Source organism: Theobroma cacao, chromosome 8 (assembly GCF_000208745.1).
Source record: "Theobroma cacao cultivar B97-61/B2 chromosome 8, Criollo_cocoa_genome_V2, whole genome shotgun sequence".
Taxonomy (NCBI): Eukaryota; Viridiplantae; Streptophyta; class Magnoliopsida; order Malvales; family Malvaceae; genus Theobroma; species Theobroma cacao.
In genome coordinates this window covers 7,690,980-7,698,699 of record NC_030857.1, presented here as the reverse complement: position 1 = coordinate 7,698,699, position 7,720 = coordinate 7,690,980, and the positions used below count along the sequence as shown (strand labels likewise).

Below are 7,720 nucleotides of genomic sequence, written 5' to 3'. Positions count from 1 at the left end.
TATTTTCATCTAAAAATAAAGATAATGAGTTCATTTTTTCATTCATGCATCGAATGCGCATCTAATTCATGTTTATAATCATAATAAGGTTCCAAAATAGCTCGACCACCTAAGCCAAGTGACCAACGTGTTCATAATACGCGTCAGCGAGCAAGGATCATGGAAGAAGAACAAAGAGAGTGAATGGACCAATGGAAAAAGCTCAAGAAGAAATGAGAGAACAGCTAGCAAAGATGATGGAATTGATGATGAGTTTCAGTAAAGGAAAAAGAGTGATCGAAGAGCCAGCTCCGTCAGAAAACCCACCAGCTCAAGATAGTGGAAACCAAAGGGATGACCCACCCTATCCCCCAGGGTTCACTCCACCGCATGCCCAAACCTCTCAAAGGGTCCACCCTCAAATGATGCCATCCGTTTATGCACCACATTCGATGGGCCATCAACCGACTCATGGGCAATTTGAGCCATATTTTGGAATAAATCCTGCTGAACCAATACATGTCCCAGATTTAGACGATCCAAAAAAACAAGAGAAACTAAGAAAGGACTCGTCACAAACAAGAGAAAATGAAAAAGACCAGAAAAATTACGATCTGTTGGAAGAGCGTCTTCGTGCTATCGAAGGAGTTGATAGGTTTGGTACCATAGACGCAACCGAGCTATGCTTAGTGCCAGATGTATTGATCCCTGCCAAGTTCAAGGTTTCGAAATTTGAAAAATATGACAGAACAAAGTGCCCCATGGCACATATTACCATGTATTGTATGAAGATGGCTGCACAGTCTCACGATGATAAGTTACTAATCCATTTTTCCAAGACAGCTTGACTGGGTCAGCTGCTCGGCGGTACGTACAACTAGATCGAAATCGTATTAAGACTTGGAAAGACTTAGCAAGAGCCTTCATAGCCCAATACAAGCATGTGGCTGAATTAGCTCTTGATCGGTTGTCATTGCAGACTATGGAAAAGAAGCAAAGCGAGAACTTCAAGGAATATGCCCAAAGGTGGAGAGATACAGCAGCGTAAGTTCAGCCACCTCTCACTGATAAAGAGATGACTGTGTTGTTCATAAACACACTCCGAGCCCCATTTTATGAGCGCTTGATCGGCAATGCCACGAAAAACTTTACAGATTTGGTCTTATAGGGAGAAATAATAGAATGAGCTATCAAAAGTGGAAAAATTGAAGGGCACGAATTTGCTAGCTCAAAGAAAAGGAATACGCCCAAGAAAAAAGAAGGGGATGTGCAAGCAGTCGTTCACGACAGCCAACAAGCTCACAACTTTAACCCATATTACCCGTACCCCCCATACCAACCCTTCTATCCGAACATAGGCAACATCACACAAAACCCATATGTGTACCAACCTGGCCCACAACCAACGTTTCAGACCAATGTTCTTCCACAAACTCCACCACCAAGACCGGTAGCTTCAACCAATAATCCTTGTCACGGTCAAAGAGGACCTAAAACTATCCTAGAAAAATCAAAGTTTGATAATATTCCAGTCCCTTACACTACATTGCTGCCACAACTCATAGAAAATCGACTCTTTACTCGAACCCCTTTAGAACCACTCCGACCACTTTTCCCGAAATGGTATGACCCCAATGCACATTGTGATTACCATTTTGGAATTCAAGGGCACTCCACCGAGAATTGTACTGCTTTAAAACATAAAGTCCAAGCGCTCATTAAGGCAGGACTTTTAAATTTTGCCAAAAAAGACAGTTCAAGTGTTGATGAGAATCCTTTACCTAATCATAGAAGACTAACAGTGAATTCCATACATGAAGGGATGATGCGATGGGTGAAAAAGAATATTGATGAGATTCAAACACCAATGGATAAAGTGTTTGAGGCGTTGTCCAAGATAAATGCCATCACTCCAGAACCAATCGACACAAAGAAATTGGGGCATGATCTCGATTATTCTTGCAAATTTCATACAGGGGCAATGGGGCATTCCATTCAAAATTGTGATAGCTTTCGTTGTAAGTTGCAAGAATTGATGGATTCATCGGTAATTGAGTTTTATGAAGAAGCCGAAGAGAATTTGGTCGGAACCATAAATGGAGACACCCTAGCTGAAGTGGCATCAAGTTCATTCGGGGCGAACAAACCTAAACCTCTCACCATCTTCTATGAAGAAAACAAGAGCCCTATGAATGATACATCCCCTACCATGATCAAAAGTGGTATTACTATCGAAGTCCCCAGCCCGTTCCCTTACAAGAGTGATAAGGCTGTCCCATGGAATTATGAGTGTAATATTTTGGGCACAGCTTCGTCCGCCCCCCAAACATTTTTTAAAGATCTAACTGGTGTGGGGGGTATAACGTGAAGTGGGCGATGTTATTCTCCTAAGATAGCGGAAAGAGTTGGAAAAGGGAAACCTGCACAAGGAGAGGGAGGCCTGAAAAAGAAAATACCTTTTCCAAGGACCAAGTTGTCGAATCTGTAGTTGCCCCGAACAATGAGGTCAAAAATCCTGTCACCGAGAAAGAAGCGGGTGAATTTCTCAAGTTTATCAAACATAGTGAATATAGTGTGGTAGAACAATTACCCAAAATGTATGCTCGCATCTCACTGTTGTCCTTGCTTTTGAATTCGGAAGCACACAGGAACGCACTGCTTAAAGTCTTGAACCAAGCTTATGTGTCACAAGATATATCAGTGGAAAAGTTACACCACATTGCTGGGAACATTACAGTGGGGAACTTCATTGCCTTTAATGATGAAGAAATCCCATCGGGTGGTCGAGGAAGTAACAAAGCTCTGCACATTACCATCAAATGCAAGGACCATGCCGTACCTAGGGTCTTGGTCGACAATGGTTCAGCATTAAATGTCATGCCCGCTCTACTTTAACCAAGTTGCCAGTAGATGCGTCTTATATGAGAACCAGTAGCATGGTTGTGAGGGCCTTCGACGGGACCACAAGGGAGGTGGTAGGGGACATTGAACTACCGATAAAAATTGGCCCTTGCATTTTTTAGGTCCAATTTCAAGTCATGGACATTGCCCCGTCATACAATTGCTTGTTAGGGCGTCCATGGATTCATATGGCGGGAGCCATACCATCTTCCCTTCATCAAAAAGTTAAATTCATAGCTGAGGGCCAACTGATAAGTGTATTTACGGAGGAAGACATACTGGCTATTCAACCATCATCTGCTCCCTATGTAGAGGAGACAGAAGAAGTCCCAAAATGCTCTTTCAGATCTTTTGAATTTGTTAATGCTACTTATGTGGGGGAAAGAAAAGTGATACCGACTCCTCGTTTGTCAGTAGCAACTAAAATGGGGGTTAAGCAGACAATGGGTAAAGGATGTCGTGCCGGTTTGGGGTTAAGAAAGAATTTACAAGGAATTAACCGTCCTCTGACTCTAATAAAGAATGAATAAAGGTTTGGTTTGGGGTACAAGCCTACCAAAGAAGAGAGAAAGAAACTGACAGCTCGAAAGAAGATTAAAAAGATGGCTTAACTTGAGGGAAAAGAATAAGAATTTAGGGAACGGACAATCCCACGCTTATATGAGACTTTTCGCTCTACAGGTTTCATTCATCCTGAAGCACCAACAAAGGTCAATCAGCTCCTACAGATATTTGATGAGCTATCAATCCATATGATCAAAGATGAAGAACTTAACGAGAAGATCCCCGTGGTGTATTTAGTACTGCTAGGAGAGGAGCTAAACAATTGGATAGTCACGGAATTGCCCATCATCTTTAAGTCTTTAGAAATGTAATGAACAATTTTATCTAAATGCCTATGCCCAAGGGTGTTAAGAGTAATTTCTTGTTTAAGTATGGATTTCTGTTACCTCCATCATTTAAATAAATGACAATGCATAATGTGTTTCATAATTCATCAATCTTTTTGCATATTTCCTTTCATCTATTCTTTTAGCCAATAAATACTTGCCCATACACGCGTCCAACTTTACTTGTTTGCAGGTCTTTAAAGAATGAATACGAAGACAATCTAGACAACAATTTGAATATCGATTTTGAGATGATTCCAAACGTTGATGAATTGAAAAATGAAGAGGAGGTGGATGACTACGGCTTACCCCCTGATTTGTCGAGAATGTTGGAACATGAGGAAAAGGAGATTTTACCTCATCAGGAACTCACAGAAATGATCAACCTCGAAAATGGGGAAGAGAAGAAAGAGGTTAAGGTTGGCACCTCGCTGTCATCTGATGAACGACAGAAGCTAGAAGAACTACTCCGTGAATATGTGGACGTGTTTGCTTGGTCATATCAGGACATGCCAAGTCTTAATACTGACATTGTTGTCCACAAGTTACCTTTGAGACCAGATTGCAAGCCTATTAAACAGAAGTTGAGAAAGATGAAGCCAGAAATGTTGCTGAAAATTAAAGAAGAAGTAAAGAAGCAATTTGATGCTGGATTTTTAGAGGTGGCTAAGTACCCTGAATGGGTGGCTAATATAGTTCCAGTTCCTAAGAAGGATGGAAAAGTTTGAATGTGTGTCAATTATAGGGATTTGAACAGAGCAAGTCCGAAGGATAGCTTCCCTTTGCCACATATTGATACTCTTGTGGACAACACAACAAAGCATGCTTTGTTCTCATTCATGGATAGCTTTTCTGGTTACAATCAGATTAAGATGGCACCCAAAGATATGGAAAAAACAACGTTCGTAACCATGTGGGGAACGTTTTGTTACAAAGTAATGCCATTTGGATTGAAGAATGCAGGCACCACCTATCAAAGGGCAATGGTAGCTTTGTTCCACGATATGATGCATAAAGAGATAGAGGTATATGCGGATGACATGATTGCAAAATCTCATACAGAAAGGAATCATACTGTCAATCTCAAGAAACTCTTCGAGAGATTGCGAAAGTTCCAGCTCAAGTTGAATCCTGCAAAATGCACTTTTGGTGTAACTTCTGGGAAATTGTTGGGGTTCATAGTAAGTGAAAAAGGAATTGAAGTGGACCCGGATAAAATACGAGCTATTCAAGAGCTACCATCTCCCAAAACGCAAAAAGAAGTGAGAGGATTTTTAGGGAGGTTGAATTACATTGCTCGATTTATATCTCAGCTCACCTACAAATGCGATCCAATCTTCAAGCTGCTTCAAAAACGAGACTCAGGAGAGTGAAATGAATAATGTCAAATAGCCTTTGATAAAATCAAAGAATATCTCACAAATCCACCGGTGTTGGTGCCACCGACGGTTGGAAAACCTCTTATTTTGTATTTGACTGTGAACAAGAATTCTATGGGATGTGTATTGGGACAACATGATGAAACTGAAAAAAAAGAACGGGCCGTATATTACTTGAGCAAGAAATTCATGGAGTATGAGTCCAAATACTCTGCGCTTGAAAAGATGTGTTGTGCGCTAGCATGGACAACCTAGAGGCTCCGACAATACATGTTGTATCACACAACATGGTTTGTGGCAAAATTAGATCCCATCAAGTATATTTTTGAAAAACCCTGCCTGTTTGGAAGAATAGCTCGATGGCAAGTGCTATTGTCTGAGTATGATATTGTGTATGTGTCCCAAAAATCAATCAAAATGAGCACCATCGCTGATTTCCTTGCAGATCGAGCTAATGAGGATTATGAATCTGTAAGTTTCGATTTTTCAGATGAAGATTTGATGGCCGTCTTGTACATAGAAAATGATGGTCCCAATGAACTTAATCCTTGGAAGATGTATTTTGATGGAGCATCCAATGCTTTGGGGCACGGAATTGGGGTAGTGTTGATTTCTCCAAATGGAAAGTATTATCCAGCCACAGCAAGATTGAATTTCAATTGTACTAATAATATGGTGGAGTATGAAGCGTTGGTAATGGGATTACAAGTAGCAATCGAGATGAAAGCTGACATGATAGATGTGTACGGAGATTCGACTTTGGTGATATGTCAAATGAGAGGTGAATGGGAAACTAGAGATTCTAAACTAGTTCCATATAAAAAGCTGGTTACAGAATTAGGCAAACTGTTCAAAGAAATCAGCTTCAACCATTTGCCTCGAGAAGAGAATCAGATTGCTGATGCTTTGGCCACCCTCGCAACAATGTTCAAAATAAAAGAAGCGGCTGATGTACGCCCTTTTGATCTAGAAGTTCATAAAGTCTCTGTACACTGCTTGAATGTTGAGGAAGAGGTTGATGGTAAGTCGTGGTATCATGATATCATGCAATACATCAAGCACCAAGCATATCTTGAGAATGCCACGGACAATGACAAACGAACTTTTAGAAGATTAGCAATGAGTTTCTTCCTTAGTGGAGAAGTGCTCTACAAAAAGAGTTAAGATCAAGTACTCTTGAGATGTGTGGATGTTACGGAAGCCAACAAAATAATGAAAGAAGTCCACGAAGGAACTTGTGGAGCTCATGCTAGTGGACATATGTTGGCTAGACAAATTATGAGAGCTGGTTATTATTGGTTGACATTGGAAACAGACTGCATAAACTTTGCTCGAAAATGCCACAAGTGTCAAGTATACGCTGATAGAATCCATGCTCCACCAGCCCCATTGCACGTTTTCATAGCACCTTGGCCATTTTCGATGTGGGGAATGGATGTGATTGGGCTTATTACGCCGAAAGCCTCTAATGGACATCGATTCATATTGGTGGCCATTGATTATTTCACGAAATGGGTAGAAGCAGCTTCCTATGCCAATGTGGCACAAAAGGTGATGTGCAGGTTCATCCAAAAGGAGATCATATGTCGGTATGGGCTGCCAAAAAGGATCATTACTGATAATGCAAGCAATTTGAATGGTGCGATGGTGAAGGAGGTTTGCACTAAATTCAAGATCAAGCATCATAACTTGACAACTTACCGTTCGAAGATGAACGGAGCGGTAGAGGCAGCCAACAAAAATATCAAAAAGATTATCGAAAAGATGACTGAAGTTTATAAAGACTAGCATGAGAAACTTCCTTTTGCCTTGCATGCATATCGAACTTTTGTGCGTACCTCCACTGAGGCAACTCCGTACTCATTAGTGTATGGTACAGAAGCAGTTCTACCTGTTGAAGTAGAAATCCCATCATTGAGGGTGTTGATGGAAACAGAATTGGAAGATACTGAGTGGGTCTGTTCCCGCTACGAGCAATTGAATCTGATTGAGGAGAAAAGGCTTGTGGCTCTTTGTCATGGTCAGATGTACCAACGAAGGATGATGCGAGCATACGAGAAAAAAGTTCATCACAAGCAGTTCCGAGAAGGAGAGTTGGTTCTCAAGAGAATACTCCCTAATCAAACTGATTTTCGGGGAAAGTGGATGCCGAATTGGGAAGGGCCATACGTGGTAAAGAAGGCTTTTTCAGGAGGAGCTTTGATTTTGGCTGACATGGATGGGGGAGATTTGCCTAATCCGATAAATGCGGATGCGGTGAAGAAGTACTATGCTTAAAAAAAAACGTAAAGGGTTCGTGCTGAAAACCCGAAAAGGGCAGCTCATACTTAAAGGGGGAGGCTCATGCTGAAAACCCAAAAGGGACGGCTTGAGGCCGAAAAGCAGGAAGTTAGAATGAAATTTGAAGATGTCAGCCTAAACTGGACACAAGATTGAGGTAGAAATACACCATGAATGGAGCTCCGCAATCTCACAAAATAGGGGAAGCTAGGGAGTCTGCAACCTACAGATTTGCTCAAAGCATCAAACAAGGACAAATCTTGAAGTCGAATATTAGATTGTTTTCTCTTA

General features: G+C 41.2%; 1 pseudogene; it reads left to right on the top strand.

Moving 5' to 3' along the window:
- On the top strand, positions 249-7,433 carry LOC108663011 (annotated as a pseudogene).